The 20,160-nt window shown below is 40.7% G+C and overlaps 1 protein-coding gene across 2 annotated transcripts in view; it reads right to left on the bottom strand.

The window, feature by feature from the left end:
• PTN (pleiotrophin) overlaps positions 1–19,139 on the bottom strand; it is a 76,973-nt gene extending 57,834 nt beyond the window's left edge. Inside the window, exon 1 of one of the 2 annotated variants that reach the window (XM_079305115.1) lies at positions 18,795–19,139. The gene's annotated coding sequence lies outside the window, so the exon portion shown is untranslated. The remainder of the gene's footprint in view (positions 1–18,794) is intronic. The other variant, XM_079305114.1, reaches the window with a different exon arrangement.
• Positions 19,140–20,160: the final 1,021 nt, after the last annotated feature.

Here is a 20,160-nt window from a genome sequence, read left to right as displayed (position 1 = left end):
CACATTCTCAGAGAGAGGAATAAATTTTCCCATTTGGGAAAATCCTGCTTGGTATTTGATATTTCAGAATCTTCTTAAATAAAGCCAGCAATTTATTATAACTATAGCCAGTGCTCAAATTGAACTAGAGTTCAAAGCTACTAAGCTGGTTCGTTGTTCTCAGTGAGAGAAAAATCAGCATTTCCCTTGATTCTGGCAACAGAACGGGCTTATCCACATGACCAGAAAAGCATATGGTACTCCCATGAGGAAAGGAAGCCCATAATACTGACACTACCTCCACCCCACCCAAATACAATCCATCTATCTCAAAAATGCATGTTTTTCTTCATTCAGATTCACCTTTCTAAGAGGCTTCATATAGGTGTGACTTGAAGAGAGGAAAATAGTATTTAGATGCCTAAGGACCTGGGTTACAGGAATAAGGGCTGTGGCCTGCCCACCTACTGTCAAGAAAATATCTTTTGATTGGAAAGGAAAGTGTGCACTTAACTAGCATTCCAAAAAGCCAAGGTAAGCAGGAGAAAAAACAGAAAGGAAACAGAAAAAACTACCAACAACCAATACATGCTTAGAAAGGAAAGAGTAAGCAACTCTCTGCTTGGCTAGTAAATGACACCCCAACACAGCCCTTTTAGTTTCTATGATGCATATTTTTCTGTTCCCTCTGCTTTTCACACAATGTTTGACTCCATTTCTCTAGGTTTACAGAAGGCAAGTTACAAATTGATATGATAAAGGGCAACACAAGAGGTGTGACTTGCAACAGCCTTTGTAGGAAGCAAATTGGCACCTAAATTTGCATATTACAGTTAAAAAGGGAACTCAATTACTTGCTAAAGCAGGACACATTTGCTATCTTTTAAAACACAAGTTCTGCTTCCCTAACCTGCCCACATTTCGCCTCTGAGAAGCTGAGAAAAACTCTTCTGTCAAGACAAAATGGATGTCCTTATGCAAAAGCCCCAAGTTAGCACCTTGTACCAATTTTCTGGTATCCACAACTCCACATTTGCCATTTTCACTTTGTAAGATGAGGGATCCACTTCCTCCTAAGGAAAGCCTTTGTGAAATTATCATCCTGCCTCCCACCATCAACACTGTAATATAGTAAATTAGTTTGTAACTGAATGCTTCTTATCATAGCTTTCCCCAGAAAGTTAGAGATTCCTTCAGTACTTGTAATTTTTATTCCCATGAGATATTTATAATGTAGTTATCTGTTCTTCTTGAGTTTGTCAGGCAAACTAAGCTCTTTAAGATGCAGAGCAAACTTTCTCCAGACACTAGTTTGCTGGGGAGTTTTTGTTTTCCTTTCTTTTTTTTCTCTTTTTTTTTTTTTTATCTCTTGAAAATCTTGACACCAACACAGGATGCCTTATACTGGTATCTCCATCATCACCTTGGTCTGGCCCTCTCAGGCATATGCCTAAGATTTAGTTTTAGGCTTTTCTCTGACAGCACTACATACAAAGCTCATCTGCCAATTCCTGCCTCCTATGACCCCCTAAAATCCTTTTTAATGACTGCTTTCCAGATATTTCCACTATATAAGTTTAATTCATACATATGGAGATAGAAAGGGTTAAAATATCTGTGACAAATGGGCTAAGCCACTTACATCATTAGTTTCAGAATTGAAACAAGACAGGGAAAATGTCACCCAACCCTAAGACACAGACACATAGACATAGGAACAGGTGGAAAGAGGTTGTCTGCCTTTTCCTGACATCTTTCCCTCTTTCCAGAAAGGTAGAAAGAGGTCCTCAGCAGCCTCAGACTGTTAATTACTCCAATACTAAGTTAGTAATGACTTTTGCATTATTTAACATTTTCCTTATAGACTAAAGTAAAATTCTTCATTAATTTTTGAAAGAAAAAAAAAATTAAAATGTGTTTTCTGTCTTCAGCTTTAAAGAAAATACTTCAAAATATGACCACTGGATTACATTAAAAAAACAAAAACCTATGCAGAAGGCCAGAGCAAAGAATCCCATCGTTGATTTGGATTTTCTTCATCTAGCGATTTTTAGGCAAATATCCTGACAGGAAAGGGGGAGGAGTGGGGCTGTCAGTACTGTATTCAATGAGTATAATTACACTGAATTAGTGTTAAGGGGTTTAGAGAGAGGAAAAAATACTATTCCACAGAGTTAATATAAAGTGGGCTTTCATGTACATACAAACCCACAAGGAGCAAGCTACTGCCTGCTGAGACCTATTTAAGAGCCAAGGGATTGATCAGACTGGGCCAGCCCTTGCCTGAGAGAAAAGCTGCAGTTGTGAATTACTGTAAAGAAGCATTCACATGATTGATGGATTTACCCCCACCACCACATTTGTTTCAAAGATCATTTTGTCTTCTGTGGCGACGGTGTGAATTAACCACACTCACAATGGCTGGCTGGGTTTTGCAAGACCAATCCAAGGTCCTGGAGTTGAACGAAGCTTTTATTTTATGCAGCTGTGTGACTAGAAAATGGGAAAGGGATGCTATTTAATACCCAGGTTTCTGAGGAGCACCAGAACATCAACCTCTTCAAAGAGTCTGAAAACATTCTACCATCAGACATGTCAGCTCATGCCTAGACTGGAAGGAACTCTCCCTGGGGAAGGAGATCTGCCTCTGATTTCCCTTGCAGTGTGATACTACACCCACTTATCCTTATATTTCAAGGACCATAAGGTGTATTTATTTCATCTCTTGTCTTCTGAACCCAATATGTTTTCAGCAATAGACTATTTTTCTCCTTTTTCTTAATGAAGAGCAAGAGAAAACCTGAAATCTGTATCCAGTAAAAGATCCAGAGGCTTCACACAATTCTTGATGGGATTTCTCCTCAAGGTGCAGGCACTGTGAATTATAAATAGTTAGGATAGCAAAGAGAATAGGAGAGAACAATCATACATGGGCCCAGATCAGGACAGCTTTTTAAAATGTCCTGAAATCTTTTGAATGGACAATATGACACAAGAAGCTGGAATTTTATGAAAGCCCAATCACAGGCCTGTCCCACAGTACCCCAGGAACTGATTTTTCAGCCAGGAAGAAATAAATCTGTGTCAACTGCAAATTGCTCTGGACTCCTCTCAATTCCCTGGAAGGTATTACATACATGAATAACATTCTGTTTTTCTTTATGTGGTAGACACATGGCTTAAAAGAGAGGAAAAGAAAACCTCAAAAAAAGACCCCAAATAATAGCATTAAATGCTATTAACTACATCAAGTGACCTGCACACAAGTAAAATATAAACTTCCTACATGCAACTTTGCTAAAGCATTTCTCTTCTCTTGCCCTGGTCTTCCATAGAAATATGTCATCCTACAGCACTCCCTCCATATTCACAGTCCTGTTCTAGCCACAAGGATGGAAAAAAAGAAAAAAAAAGAAAAAAGGTATTGTTACTGCAGTCCTTGGTGTGCTTGCACTCACACAATTTATTAATCACTACCTGCAGCATCTACTTCTCCTCAAGGTGTGGGAGCCACACCATTCCAACAGCTGTCCCAAGTCTGGCCCTGGAAAAAGGGTCTAAGAGCACAACAATCCAGCTTGTTTTCCAATCAGTGCTAGGCCTGGGAGCTTCCCAGCATGTCCAGTCTAGGTTTGTCATAGCACATCAAGGTCCTCTCCTCAGGTTTAGAGCACTCTGCAAATCAATCCTCTTTGGTCTTTTCTTGGACACCATCTTCATCTGCCTTTACAGCTATGTTCCAGGAATCACAAAACCAAATGTTTTGACAGATCTCTGCCTCTTCAGGAGCATCCCCAGCTCCAAATCAACCCAGCCTCCAAAGAGGCAGATGCTGAAGTTGCATCAAATTGGGTCAAGCACATTTTAGCCACTATGCCAAATTCTCACTTGGAAATTCTTACACCATATTGTATCATAACTGAAAGCACACAGTAACTATATTAGTTCCTGTGCACCAAACAAGTCATAAAGGCCACAGTTAGAGCTCAGCTGTCCTGGGGTGACTGGATTAAAAAATGAACACTCAGCATTCTTGGCAGCAAATAGAAACTGCTCTCACACAGCCTCCTACTACTATACATTTGCAAATTTTGTATGTGCACATTTTATTAACCTCAAAGGCCAGTGCATTCCATTTTACAGTGAGAACCTTTCAGTTCCAGAGAAAAAGATTTGTCCAGACCATTTTGACTACCCCTGACCTCAACTGCTGTGATTTGCCTTTTATATGCACATCCTGTGTGTGTCACAGGGAGGGAGGAGAATGGCATCAATGGTAGGTTCCTCTGGGATCTCACAGAGCTTCTGGAAGCCAGCAAAGCCAGCCATAAGACAATGTCATGGATGCTGTGTGAGCTGTAGTGAATACCAGAGCAGCAGAGAATGCACCACTGTTGTGTTAACAGGGCCACCAAATGTCACAGACCAATCCCACCAGACCAAGCTGAAGGCTCACTCCAGCCCCAGGAGGCTTGTTTCTACTTGTCATATGGCAAAATCATTCCCACTGAACTCTGATCAGCACACTTAAATTCTTCCCTCCCCCAAAAATCCTCTAACCATGGAGCTCAGTGCAGCAGCATTAGCAGCTGGATGTCAAACACAGGTGTGCTATTAAGAAAGGTCAAGTTTTTTCATTTCCAAAGCCTTTTCACAGTAGAGCACCGTTCAAACAAGGCTTATTTCTCCTCAACTTCTATCTAAATAATGATTGACTTTAAATAAAACCTTCTTGTCACCCCTTCATTTGCCACACTCAGAGGCATGCTAGGCAAGGGTTCTAAAAGCTCCACCTTTAGAAGCAGGAGGTTATCTGCAGCCTCTGCTGGCATCTGTCACTCCTGGTGTTGTGTGTGTCACAGCAAAACCTGTAATGCGTTCAGTGACTCCCATGATGACAAGGAACACTAAGCTCTAGTGCCCATGCACAGCACCCTCCATGAAAGCCACTTGAGCTCTTTCTTAAGTCCAGCCCAATCCAGTTAACAGGCTTATATGGAAATGCTGAGAGAAAGGGCTGACAAGTGGCAGTGCACCTAACTTGCACACACTAGTTTGCTAAAAAGGACGACCATGTCAGTGCTGCCTAGCTCAGGCTCACAATTGCCTCTTTCCTCTACATACATTCCTTTACAGATGCTTTTACCTGAAGATATGAATTTAAAATGGCTTGGGTGACCTTTGTGATTAATAATCACTGTTTTAAATCTTGTTTCAGTAGCACAAAGAAAGAAAACCAACTGTCAAAGACAAGCCCATTTCACACTTCCTGATCAAATAGCCTTCCCTTCCTTCTCTTGGCATATGCTTGCATAAGTTGATTTTCTTCTGCTAAAATGATGCTGGCATGCATCAAAATAGAAAAAAAAAAAAAAGCACAGAGATGTTTTGAGACTGCTTGTTATGACATCAGCTAGTGATAAAACACTAATGTCCCATCTCTCTCATTCCATCTGTGCACAGGAATGCAACCTGGGGAAAGGGTTGCCTGTGACCTTCTGCTGAGGAGTAAGAACAGTGGCAGATGTCCAAGCCCTGCCCTCCCCAGCACTGCTGAGAATGCAGGATAGCTCCAAAATGAAGGCTGAAACAAAAGCTTCCTCTCTTTCAAAAGAGTTGCTTTGGGATTCCACACATAAAAGGTAAAAACATTATAGTAGCCACAACCTCAATTTACTAAGACTTGATTTTCTATAATAGGAATCAGACGGGGGGAAAAAAGGGGAGAATAAACATCAATTTTGCAAATAATATAAATAATTCTAGGAGTTAAATAAAGGACATTTTAGATGTGTAAGTGCTACTATGAGAAGTTAATATTAAAATAATTTTCTGTGAGATGCATGGAGACTAAGTCAGCATCAGATAAACTGAACACAGTCAGGCTTTACAGACTTAAGGGAAGACTGTGGTTTGCACAGGATATTTCACTTCGGACAACATATTTGTTTTCAAATAGTTATGCATTTACCACAGCTGGAAAGTATCAGGGCAAAAAATTAGATGTACATGGATGCTATTAATTTACATTTCTAATATCACAAACAGCTTCCTGGAGCACAGTTTGCCCAGGTGTTAATTAGAAAAAGCCTAACAATCAAAAACCTCCCCCAACAAGGCAGGAGCACAAAAATTGTTAAATTATACAGTCAGTCTATATCACAATGAGCCCATATACATATATACATTCACTTTTATACATATATTTAGGTACTTTGGAGGACCTTCAGATACTTTGGATCAGGCTGTTAGCTAAAATGCTTAGAGGGATTTCTTCTAAAAGGCAAAAATATATGATATTGCACATATAGCAGCTAAGAATGCAGAAGTCAGAGGGACAAATAGGACTTTTCAGGCTTTCCTGGCAGGGAGGTGCAGGAGATGAGAGTTTCCAACCAAAAAATGTTGAGCTACAGTTTTGAGGATGATAATATACAAGTTTCCAATTCAGACCAGGGCTGATCGATGTGAAATAGTTGGTGATCAAATGACGGCATTACCATTTTCTATAAAGGTGAAAGTACAATCATTTTAATCAATGATTTCTTGTCAGAGTAGCCAGCTCACATGGTGGCAGCTAGTTTGAAGATTGCAGAAAAAAAATCTACAATGATTAAGTCTCAAACAATGTAAAATTATTGATTAAGGGATTAGAGCTGCTTCTAGACTTATTTCCAACATGAAGACTGCAACAGCTCACACACATTTCCACATGATATAAACACAGAATTCTCTCGCAGTTATTTGAAATCTTCACATCACAGTTACTATCTGATTATGGGAATACGACTCGGAGGTCATTATTAGTGCTAAGAGAACCAAGTTCTAAAAATCACAGAATCTGGGAGTTGCTTCTTTCTGTTCCCCAAGAGCTGTCCTTTCAAAGAGCATACCAAGAATGAGCACAGATATTCTGAAATGATGCCAAAGTGCAATCACTGATGATACTTCTGGTCAGTCAAAAAAAAAAAAAAAAAAAAAAAAAACAACCATAATTACTTCACAAATGTTGTTTAAGAATTTATTCACTAACAGAATATCTTTAAGAGAAAGAAAATGGAAATGCAGCCCAAGTAAAACTAATAGAAGATAACAACTTTGGCAGGCGAGATGTAAAATGGAGATTAAGAGGTCCAAGAGCAAGGCTGAAAAACATGGCAGCAAATGCATAGTGACAAGTTATAAGGCATTCCTTAAGCACTTGGGAGACTGGAACCCCAGAAGAGCCAGCAGGTCCTGCAGACTCTCCTGATGCAAAGTCAGTGAGGGCAGAAAGAGATATTGCATAGCAGTTAAATGGCTCCCTTGCTTCTGTTTACAGGGGAGGGAGATGCATGCCCCAAGGTTAAATGGGAACTTGAGGCAGAACTGTTAGGCAGAGTTAGGGGAAATAAAATAAATCAAATGATAAAAAGAAGCTACTTTGAGAAATTTGATTGCATTAACTGCATTTCCAGAGCTGAGAAAAGTCAGTTAAAGGCAAATGTAAACCAGATAAAATAGGAACCCTGCAAACTAGCAAAGTATAAAAAAGCACATTTTTCACAATGATAAATCATAACCTACAAACAACAACTCACTAACCTACTAAAATACTTCAAAAACTTATCCTGGCTGTTTTTCACTAGATGTAAATTGTTCAGATCTTCAAAGTCTTTGTTAGGAGAGCTTTGTTATCTTGGGACAAGAGGAAAGGTCCTGTCACTCCTTCAATACTGGCCAAGGAACAGAGACTCTGAGGATAAGAATAGTATTTTTTTTTGTACAAAAGGGAGACATTTTAGCACCTGAAGTCCTGCCTAGGATCAGTGTTGCATAAGGTATTTGTGAAGCATCTGAAAGAAAGAGAAGAAAACAAGGTCACAAAATACGCTGCCCATATAATGTGGTATTAACCAAGAGTATGGGGGTCTTTGTCCTCACAACTACTCGGGCAACTGGACAACCAAAATACCAGATAAAATTCACCACAGACATATTGAAGTCTAATAGAAAAAAAAACCAAAACAACAACAAACAAACAAAAAATCCTATTTATCTGCTTCCATACCACTATCCACTAATGACTACTAGAATAACTTATATCAAAAAAATCTGAAGACAGATGATGTCACATCCCTGTGCTTAGCAAAAGAGTCATTTCAGAGTAGACAAAACTTTAGAACAGCACTTCTAAAATTGTAAGCTGTAGTATGAAAAAACATTTGACTGTGGAAACTAAAATTATAGAATGCCAGGTTAAATTTTAACTAAATGCAATTGCTAGAATAAGGGCATGAATTATGAGCACACTTAGAAATAAAGAAACTGAAATATTCTATTTATTTAGACCCAGGCATGGGGCAGTAAAAGACTACTGAAAATGAGAAACATGAAAGAATGTGTAATATTTATGAAAGGTGGCCTACTGCACTATTTAAATAGAAGAGAGATTAAAGCAGAGACAAGCGGAGGTTATGAAAATAAGGGTATAGACACTTGAATTCAAAATTAAGATTCAGGAAACCTCAGCTATTCAGAGTAATAAAAATATATCCTCAAAGCAAAAAACAGATTGCTTGTGGCTTATCTGCATGGGGGAAAACCCCTTTCAGAAGACCTGTCCAGATTTAAAGCTAAGGAAGATGTATGCTATCTGTGAACAGTTTTAAGAAATCTACATAAGCCTAGTTTTACAGAAATCAACCCATGCTCTTCCATCCACTTTCACATCTTTTACAATTAGACTGAAGAGAGTGACCCATGCCACTGACTGACCCAGCTGCTGCTACAGAAACATTTTCTGCCTTCAATGGTTTAGCTCTGCAAGGCAGCAAAGCTGGGACCATACAGGAATCTGAGCAAGGAAACCAGAATTCACCTGGAATCAGCAGCTGAAGCTTGGACGGTCTGCTACTGCAAAAAGTATTTAGGCCTAGAACATATTTTTAAACCTGAAGGAGAAGACAGATACAAATGAGATTTTAAAAATGTCTCTTTCATTTCATATCAAACTTTGCATCAGGCAGTGAAAAACAAGCTTATTCTCTGCTAAGGGCACTAACCAAATGGTTTTTGCAGCAGAAGTTATGATTATAAGGGGAGAATAAAATGAAAAAAGAAAAAAAACCAAAAAAACGTGTCCTGTGCAACAATTGAAAAGCACATGCACAAGTTTTTGGGGAAAAAACTAAATAGAAATTCTATTTTTATTCAATTTTACAATAATATTAGTAATAATTGTAAATAACAATTACAAATTACTTAAACTGTTCAAAATTATTTTGTAAATAGACAATTTTATGATAGCTTATAATTTTTGCAACTCTTTAAAACGTTTACAAATACTACACTTAGATTCTAATTCTCAAAGGTATGCTTTGGAAAAAATTGTAAATGGATCAGGAAAGGATAAACTTGATAAAATGCTCCTTTTTACCCACTGCTGTATTCTATAGCACTTATTTCTGATACATCATGATCATAAAAATGCCCTAATGAAGAGCATGCATTAGCACCATGAAGAGCTTACTGTAGCCCACATGCCTATCTCATATGTAGTCTAAGTTCTTGTTTCCATTCTTTCTATGCTCATTAAGTGCTGAAAGTGTTTGGATACACACTAAAATTCCATTGACCTGGAACAGAAATCATGGATTCAGTAACTCAAATTTCCATTTCAATAAGCCATAGAATAAATATTTCAACCTCAATTTTCTAGACTTAAGACAGATAATTTACATTTCACAGACTTCTGCTTTGAGTTTTTTGTTTGTTGCAGTTTAAATAAGACAAGAATTTCCCACCCACAATTACTAGAGAAATATCAGTTGGTAAAATCCCAACTTGAATCAGAGACTTATTGCACATGCTGGAGGTGTCAATGCACAAAGATGTGAACTTGTCATTTACAGTACATGTTGCAAAATTGGTAAGTCTAAAGTTATCTAACACATTTTTGCTACGCATCCCTAAATTTTTTAAAGTTTCTCCAAGCAGAGACTTGCTTTTGGTATGTGTGTGTGTAAAGCATGATGTCAGGGCAAAGTCTCTACATATCTCTCTCTTTTCCTCTATAAAAGCACACACTTTCCATACCCACTCATCCTATGGTTGTGGTTAGCACAGGAAAGGGCTCTTACTTAAAAGATTTTCAGGCATAGACACAAATAATTCAAACTAAAATATAACATATAGCAATTAAACGAACAAAGTAGATGCTGTGAGATGTCACTTCTATTTTTAGGTCCTTTTTTTGTGTGGCAGTATTCAACCTACTGCTATTCTCAAAAACGCTCATCCTTGGGAAAATCAGTAAAAAAGTGCTGTATTTGGGCAGAGAGGAGCAGCCAAAGAAAGGCTATGACCATGTAGGACACTCAAGTAAGAAGAGATAAATGTTAACTCAGTTGTAAAATATAAATATTTTTCAGCTATTTCAAAATAATTTTTGAACTTCGGATCTTTTTCCATCATGAAAACATAGCCAATTTTGCAGGTAGTTGCAAACAGAGAAAAAACGTTCCTGTCTCCTACATTTCTGATTTCAGCCCAACTTTTACAAGCATATCAGATGTTAAGCCCAGAAGATTTTCTTTCTTCAGAGAGAAAAGCAGGGATTGATCCCAGTGGGAAGATTGGCAGCCTCCCACACTCATCAGGATAAACCCAGACCATCTTGTCATTCAGGGACAGGTTTAGCCAGGGGTTTGCACAGCCCAGACTCAGTCTTGGAAAGGTATGGTCATTAACAGGACTAACAGAAGCAGTTTTCATCAAAAAGTGGAGGAGAAACCCAGCTCATCATTAGCTTGACTTTACACATACCAAAAAAAAAAAAAAAAAAAATCATACAAGAGAAGCTCATGCTTAAACAGGTGTCCCGAAATACACCAAGTGAAGCTGTCAGAGGCCTCACAGTAAATATATTGCTATATAACTTATCACAAGAGCTTTCATCCCACCCCACTCACAAAGGGCATGGACCTTATAAACAAAGTTTGCACAATCAAGCAAAGATTTCACACACAGTTTTATATTTACTTTGTCTAAGTAAATCCCACTATTTTCAGTGAGGCAACTCAGAGCTCATAAAGATGTTCCAACAACATATGAGACAAGCAAAGATTATAGCTCCAACTAGAAGCGATGGAAAGAAGAGAACAGCACCTCTTAAACCATATACACCTATAATCCCAATATTAATGAGTCCAATATATAAACTGAAACCATTTAATGACAGGCTCTTGAGAAAAAAAAACAAAAACAAAAACATGAAGGGAGAGGGTCTTGCCTTTTCTTCTTTACCACCCTATAAATGCAGTTTCCCATGGTATTTGCAAGCACAGCAAAGACTAGATTCAATGCAGATAGCCCTATAGGCAGCCCAAAGTCCCTGCAGCTCCTTACAAATCCTCTGCTGGTGGATGGTCTATTTGGGATTAGTACTAGACAGAAAATGAGAGCAACATCCAGGCTCCTCTGAACTCTGCACATGTCTGGTCAAATTGGCCAAAGGATCATCATACCGTAACCAGCTGCCACATAGGTTTCTCATTTGGTTTGTGGGGTTTTTTAGTTTGGTTTGGGGTTTTATTTATTTTTTGTCCTTCTGCTGCATAAATAAGCCTAGAAGAGAAGGAGGCCCAGAGCTCAGAACAAGTATGCTAATGCCATATCATACCAACTGCCATGCCAACAGCAATCACACACGTTCACGCCTGCTCACACGCTTCTGCCAAATAATCACTTAAGCAAACATCAACTACAGAGATTAGCAAAAGCATCTGACAACGCACAAATCGGACAAGAAACACGGGCTGAAGAGACAGCTTAGCAAAGTGAGGATTTAGTAAGTGAAGTTCCCAAATCAAAGCTTGGAGCATTTTTTTGGAAGACTGCTGAAAATCCTATCTGTTGGCTAGTAGATCTTTTCCATCCACCCATCCCTACTGCGTATCAGCTGCAGCCAGACAGGCTTCTAATAAAAGCAACTGACTCTTGTACAAAGAAAAACAGATTTCTGGCCTCTGGGAAGGCAGCAATCCAAGCAAAGAACCAGGCACTCAGGTGGCACAAGCTATTGGGAAGCAAAAACAAAAAATGCAAGCTAAATCCCTACAGTGTGAGACTGGTTTTCCAGGTAAAACCATCCTAGGCAGAAAAAGAACTTCAAATTATTTCTGTTTAATGTGATGGGGTGGGAAGCCTACTTTTTATTTTAACTTTTATTGTTTGAACTACAGGAAAAAAGAGTTTCTCTACCAGATTTAAGCATATCAGATTTAAGAATATTTAAGAACATCAGAACAACCTATTATCTCTAATTTACTAAAAGATGTTTCAGTCCAAAACATGCTTTCAATGAAATTTTGCTGCATGAAGCACAAGGGTCACAAATATTTAGCAGCACTATAGCACATTTGTGTCTTATTTTGAACAATTTGTTGCCCAAAAAAGGAGGGGGTACTCTTTGTAAATCTTAGACTGAATTATAGATTCCTTATTCTGATTAAGCTCTTGCTGCAGCATCAACTTTGCCTGAACAATGCTTGGAGGATGTGTGCCTGGTTAAATATTAATCTCTTCTAGACAGAAAAAATATGATTTCTAGTGAGCTAAAAAAGATCTAAATACCGAAATGGAAGAAGCTTGGTTGTCTGAAAGCAAGCCATGACTTTGTAGCACCTTTGCACAAACACCACCATATCAGAACTGTCATCTTTCTACCAAGGCTATTTCCAAATCCCTTTCTATCTTCTAACTTACTTTCAAAGAAAACAAAACTTTCTTAAGAGATCCATCCCATGCCATTTGACAAAGTGCCTAAATGAGCATTACAGAAATGTTAAAATGGGCATTTTGAGACAATGTCACTCTTCCCACTGCTGTTCGCATGCCATAAACTGCTAAAATAGAAAACTAAAAAAAAAAACAACACCTAAAATAGTTATCTTTAAAAACAAAGTTTTTGATACAACAAATACCCTTACACAATGTATTAAGCACATTTTGGATGCTCCTATCACAGAAGAAAAGATGCTGCAGACTGTGAGCCTTCTGTTGTTGGGTACAGATGGGTGCATATATTTGCACTGCACTACTAAGGCTCCTTTGCACTTCAAGATACATGATGTGTGAGGAGTAGAGCTAAAAAAATAAATACATACATAAATGAATCTGTTGTTCCAATGATCCAGTAGAAACAAGGAAGCCTTAAATGCAAAAGTCATATCCTCTTTAGTTGCTTTTGAAACTAATGCCACTGTCTGAATGGCTCTGAGGACAAAAACAAACAAATGAAAAAAAAAATTTAAAAAAAAAAGAGTGAGAACAATACAGTTTTTGTTCCTGATATCCCCTGGGACTGAATCTGAGAAGTTAACTCAGTTACTTCTGTGCAGAGACACTTTGGCTTCCACAGATACACATATATTTACTGTTCGTGTCAATGCACAACGAATACCCGTGGAGTCAAATTATCTTTTTTTTTCACCTTTTTATTCCTTAGGGACAAAAAAGGCAACAGGTAGCTGCAATTAGCAAAGTCAGATGATGAAGACAACTGCAGAGTTGTCTCTGAGCCTTAATGAGCTCAGAAGATCAAGACCAACTTTGCACCCAAGCCTGAGAAACAGTCTATCTACACCTCATTGTCCTGTGCCTGTCTCCACCCAGCTGGACCAGCCACCCTAAAATACCTCAGCATCAGCCCACGTGTGTAGATGAGGCTTTGAGAAAGAAAGCAAAGCCCATCCTGCCTCATCTTCCCTCCCAGTCCCTCTTTTATTAGTCTTAGGAGGATAATTTTGGTACAGATAGGGAAATCATCCAAAAACATTGTTTGAAGACAGCAAAACTTCTGTTTTATTAATGAGGTTAGTTACCTGTAGACCAGCGTCAAATTAAGGATTTAGGTAGGGGTATTCAAGATTTTCTCCTCTTTCTCTTCCCTTCCCACAGCCATTTGGTGATGGTTTCATTCACAAACAAATAGGGGATGTCTACAAGGTCCAAGCTATACTGAAACTGTGAAGAAACCAATGAGGAAGGAAGATTTTTATAATGCTGTCATGAAACATTTAATGAGCTCTGAAATAGCGCTGGCAGGCCTCAAAGAAGAAAGACCCAGTTTAAAACTGAACTTTGCAGTTTACTAAATGGCAATATGCTGGAACTCCAAGCACTATTTATTTTCAAACACTGTTTGAAAATACCCAACTCCTGTAATGCTCTTCTGCTCTAAAGGCTTTACCCCTCTGTTGCAGCTGCCATGCAATCAGTGGCACTTGCCAAGCAATGTGCTCCTAAGGCCCAAAATAACACATTAATATATTTTTCCTAATGTAATGGAACTGGATTTTGCCTCAGATATAGTTAACTCCTCACCTCCAGAGGTCATCCCTATTGAAACCAGAATGTGCCATTCTGGGAAGGCTAGGAAGGACTTTTTGGAATGAAAGAATGGTGAGGGTGAAAATCCCTGGCTTTATTAGTAATACAGCTCGTTCTTTATTACATTCCAAATCCTCCTTCTCATCTCCCATCAAACTGCCTGCAGCTGTTCTCTCAATCTTCAGCCTGAAATATATGAAAAAGCAGTCTGCAAGACGACTACAGTTTTTCAAAAGTCACTCCCACACATATAGACAAGGAATGAAACAAGTTAGAAAATAAGAAAATCATCACAGCGCCACTGCAGAAGTTAGAGTCAGATATTTTAAATGGCACAGTGATTCTGCTCCTTGGAATAGAAGAAGGTGAGACATATTGGCCAAGAGAGTGTCTAGTCAGGTGAAATCCTGCTGACCTTTCTATCATGGTAAGATGAAACACTGATGAAAAAAAATGAACTGCTTCAATACCAGCACATGCAACAGGTACTTTTAAGTCTTCAAGGTCCTTACTTTTCACTAGGGAAAAAAAACTGTAGGAGCCTGAAAAGTATTGACAAACCTGGCATCACAAGATCAGTTCTTCTAACAACTCAGAACAAGAAAAATATTAAGAAACAAATTCCATCCTGACTGCCAGCTCTTATTTCATGGGCTGGATCAAGCTCATGTTAAAGGTAGTGGGATTAAAGAGTTTCTTCAGCTGTGACCACTTTGTTCAATCTAAAAATCAACAGTTTGCAAAGCAAATAAAAATTGATATGGTCTTTATTTAGTGCCTAACACTGCTGACACGAGTAACAAGTAGTCAGTGCCCTGAAATTCAGAAGATGAGCCCTTTCTCATCTGGCTTCACTGATGCTGTGTCAGTCCACAGAGACACCACCACACCATTTCTTACACAACAACTCTGCTCTGTGGGTTATTGTAATAAAACAAAAACATCCGCATTACTGAAGATATTGCTGGCTCCTCTAATTCCATTTTTCCACCTCTTCTGCTGAAGAAATTTATGTCAGACAACTGACTCAAATTTCCCCAAACTCCCCTCAAATACACACTGAGCACTTGACAATGCCCACTTTTCTATTTTCCTCTCCAGGGCTCCATTGGAAACGGCCCTCTGTGCATTCAGAGCAGCACAATGAAGAATGATTTCCAAAGCATTAACTTGGAGCCATTGAGACTTGGATGTTTTCAAAACTACTCTATTGTGCTCAAAGGATTCTAGACTACCCCAGCTACTCTAGAAGAGTCTTTTTCCCCTTTCTCAAAACATCCATCCCTTGAGCCATCCCTGGAGTGCATTGTTGGGGCTGATTCCTTAGTGCAGCAAGTTCCATCAGTCAAAGCTCAACAGATACAAATAATATCAGGATATGGATATAAATTAGTGTGACAGACCCTAAATAGTTTTGACAGGTTTAGTAAGTATATATAGTGACACAGAATGCTATTCCTGCTGTCAGACATTAATGTGTAGACAGAAGATTGGGGGCACCATGGAAACTCAGCGACATAAGAGTGGTATTGATTGGATAGAAAATGAGGCTGCAATTTAAGCTTAAGGCTGCCAGTGATGCCAAGAATGGAGAATGACCTCCAGCAGCGAATTTTCAGTGTAAGCTCCCTGTGAACAAGCCAGTCCAAGAAGGATAAATCAGGGACAAGCTCACCAGGGATATGGCTCAAGCGAGTGTCAGCTACCCTAAGCAGATGAGAATCAGTCTATATGCGCACACACTACAGTGACCTAGTTCGTTCAAAGACAGAATTTTGTATGGTTTATTATGGAGCCTCAGAACAAAGAGATTTCCTCAATTAAAGTCCTGAAATGCATCCTCTAAATGAAAATGCTTTTGATACACTGATCAGCAAGAGGTTGTAAATATTGAAGCAAAGCATACATTGTTAAAGAGCAATTCCCACAGAAAACACCACAGTTGGGAATGTAGGTAATGAGGAGGCCTGAAAAGAGCAGAAGCAATGAGCCATGCCAGCTCCACCCCTAATGCCCTAGCCTTACACTAAAACACTTGTTATACCATAACACTAGATAAATTGTATTTTCCTTGACAAAACAACCCAACACGCACAAACACACAGAAAAAAAAAAACAACCCAGTATGAATTAAATGAGTCCTTTTCAAAGCTCCTGTAAATAATTATTTTTACGTGTTGTCTAAGGACTCAGGAACAACCATTCTCAGTATGATCAAGAAGAAACCGGTGACATGTTAAGGAAGTACCTTCCCAAAGCCACAACTGCTGGAAGTAACAATATTCACATTTGTGGCAGAAAGATTAATCTACACAAAACATCCATCAGCACAGCTGTGTCAGGAATAAGATGAGCCTCCAAAGTGTCCCTAGTGTCAGGCATATGGCACTGGGATAGAAGCACTATGTTTTGTAATCCTATAGTAAGACAAACCTTCTGCTGGCAAGGATGCATCAGCAGAAGACTGCATCTCAAATAACTGGGGATAGACATTTGGATAATTGAAAAAACCCTGTTTTTCTTAGGCTGCTTCTACACTATAAATGAATATATACCATTTGTGAAAGATTGTTTGCTGGCTTCTCTTTTTCCCCATCCAAGAGCTCGCTTGGGAGTAAAGTTGGTGAATTTCTATCATTCAGTTTCACCCAAAGCTTCATACATAAAAAAAATAATGAAGAGTTTAGCTTAGCCTGGAGACAGGAGTATAGTAAACCTTCACTTTCCTTCTCTTTAGCAAAAGTCGCTAAATTATGCAGCAGGAATTGATTTTGCTGCTTTTTGGGATCAGTTATAGGGGGGGTTGGGATTTTTTTTAGTCCAATGAAGTACCCTCTCAACACAATTCTGAATTTTCTTTCCTATAGCAAATTAACAAATGTTGTCACAAATTCACTGATTCAATTTTCCCTTCACACTATTTCTCATGATCAACAGTTCAGACTTTTTTTTTTCCAATTCTTATTCCTTTGCAGGGAGGATACCAAAACAAATGAAACAATACAAACACACAGAAACATTAATTTTGATTTGTAATCAGCTCAAGAACACTGCTCAGGACACCTAAAAATCCAAGTATCTCTTTGTAGTAACTTTTACTTTCTTTCTGTCTTTCTTTCTTTCTCTCTCCATCCCTTCTGTCCTTCTCCCTAATACAGTCAGTTACACACACATTTTATTTCATGTTCAAAAAGTTGAGCTTTGCTAAATCTCAAAAAAAATCAGTGCCTGAAGGAAAAACAAGGAAAGAACATCAACTCAAGAGCTGATGAGCCACAGGTAAAATGTTCCTCTACCGCAATACGAGTCATTGCAAGCAAACAGGATTTAGTTAAAGTACCACTGTCCGTAGCTGCAGGGTTATCTCACGGAGGAAGATTTAATGCCTGTCACAAACATTTCCCCAGTACTCCCAAGAACCAACCAGTCTCACAGGTATACATCCTAGAAGCCAATTTTCCTGAGGATGCCACTTAGTTAAAGGGCAGTAGACATTCACCACTAAGGTAAAGCCACTGGCAGCATGGAAGAGAGATGAGACAGCCAAGTGGAAGATGCAGATAAGCTCCCCTAGAATGAAGACTACCTCTCGCCTATGAAAAGTTGTACTTTTAAAAAGGTAAGTAGTTAGAAGCACCTTAGGAGGTTAGGAGGTTGGAGCTATGGAACATTTGCAGAGTAACATATAAATTCAACAAAGAGCAAACTTTCCACCATTGTTAAGTCAGATCTTCCACAGCCTATCCCTCCCAGTGAAGAAGATACAAACTAGCAACAGCAGTTTTTAATAGATCTATCAGCACTTGGTAGATTTAGTTGTTTTACCAGAAGTAAACTAGGGATAAGAAGGCGAAGTCCCAAGAAAAATATCAGCCGAAGCTCTCGGTCTGAAGGTACAATTTAAACTCCCGAGTCGGGACATTCCTGGCACAGGGCACCTGAGACACGCAGGGGGCTTGCCGCTCCGCTGCCCTTTTGTCCTCTGGGAACGGACCTGCGCGAACACTCCTGCCTCCCGTCCCCGCTGGGTCACGCCAGCCACTGCCACCCCTGTCCCTGTCACCCTGCGCTGGCATTTAAGCGCTCCCAGGGACCGAAGCACCGTGGCAAGGCTCCCGGCAAAGCGCGGTCCCATTCCTGCTTCTGGGCACTCCCAGACCTCACCCACCCCGCCTGCCTCTCGGCCAGGTGTCTCCAGGGGCTCAGGTGTCCCCCTTAGGTGCACCCCTGTCCCACCCAGCCCCACGGCCCCTCTGGCCGGCCACCCTCTGCGGAGTCCTGCTGGGGCAAGTGTCCCGGAGCCACGGCAGGGTCGAGCGGAAGCGCTTCCCACTCTGCCACAGGGGATCAAACGCTGAAGGCACCATCCCTCGGGCAGACCCCAGAAGAGCCCGCTCTGAGAACCACCTCACGGACAGACCCCGCCGCTGCCTCGAACTCACTTGAGGCGGCAAAAAGCTCTTCTCCCGCAGCTGAAAGGGGCGAGCCGCGACGGTCCCCGGCGAGCAGCGGCTGGTCCTGCCTACGCTTCCCCACGGACGGACTCTCCTGCCGCCACCTCACGCCGAACCCTCTGTCCCGCCAGAGCCTTCTCGCCGAGATTTTTATATGGGAGGCAGGGAACCTGATCCGCGCTTTGACTCGGCGGAGCCCAAGCTGGAAGGCAGAGAGGAGGGAAGGCAGGCGGGCGCTAGGGCAGAGCGAGCGGCCGCGCTGCCCCCTCGTGTGATGCGGAGGGGGCGCGCCCATCGGGCGGGTCAACAGCGGGGCAGCCTCGCCCCGGGGCTGGGCGAGGGCGGGACGCGGCCTCTCCCGTCCTCTCCCGGCCCCTCCCGTCCCCTCCTCGGCCGCTGCTTCCCCGGCAGAGACCGGGGAGCTGTGCAGCGCGGTTCCCCCGACCTTCCCTGCCGGGATTGTTAGCCCAAGCAACTTGCCCTCCTCTTCATTCCCCAGGCAGAGAGAGGGGCACTGCGCCCTACAGCCCGGTTGGTGCGGGGATTGAGATGCCTTTGCAGCTACAAACGTCCACCGCAACTTCAGCCCTTGGCTGCCAGAGCTTAGAGAGCTCTAACTTCGGCCTCACTGACTTCCAGCTTGCCATTTTGACCACGAAAGTGGCAGGATGGAAATACTGCTAGGGAGTGGGAAACAAGAAAATAAATAAATAAAAAATTTCAAACCCACAGCCATCCCCTTCTTCCCCCCAAGTCCCCCGCCCCCAGCTTTTAATTTCAACTTGGCCTAAAAGTGCTATGAGAACTTTGCCATGTCATTTGAACACCCTTGGTCATAGTGTTTGCTGGAGTTGTATCAGGGCTTTCATTTAGGAGCAGGCTTTTCCAAGTTTTTGGTTGATTACATTCACTGAATAAGTGTTCCTCAATCCACAACTTAATTTAAAACTAAGTGGACTTGTTCCAAACTCCAGGCAATTCCTGTGTAATTCCCTCTCCCCAGAGCAAGTCTCTGCCTCCACTTGAAAGACTGGGCCCATTCACTGCTTAGGTCTCAGGTGGGATTGCAGCTTGCAGCTTCTGCTCTAGTTTTGCACAGAAATCCAGTTCAGATTCCCCTCCTGTTTCCAGGGAAATGAGCTAAAAAAGTAATTTGTCTGGCACTGTACACATTGCATCATCTAACACCTACCATCTGTGACAATGAAATGCACTGTACAGCCAGTCCCAGCATGGGCAATTGCACTCACCTGGAGTCCTTAGTAAAGTAAACTAATCCTTTCCATCCACACCTTGGCATCTTCTTTTCATCACACAGTAATGTGTTCAATCCTGGCATGGCTGTTTCAGCATT

Source organism: Erithacus rubecula (assembly GCF_903797595.1).
Source record: "Erithacus rubecula genome assembly, chromosome: 4".
Classification (NCBI taxonomy): Eukaryota; Metazoa; Chordata; class Aves; order Passeriformes; family Muscicapidae; genus Erithacus; species Erithacus rubecula.
Note: the sequence above shows the minus strand (reverse complement) of the source record. Positions and strands in the feature narration are given on the sequence as shown.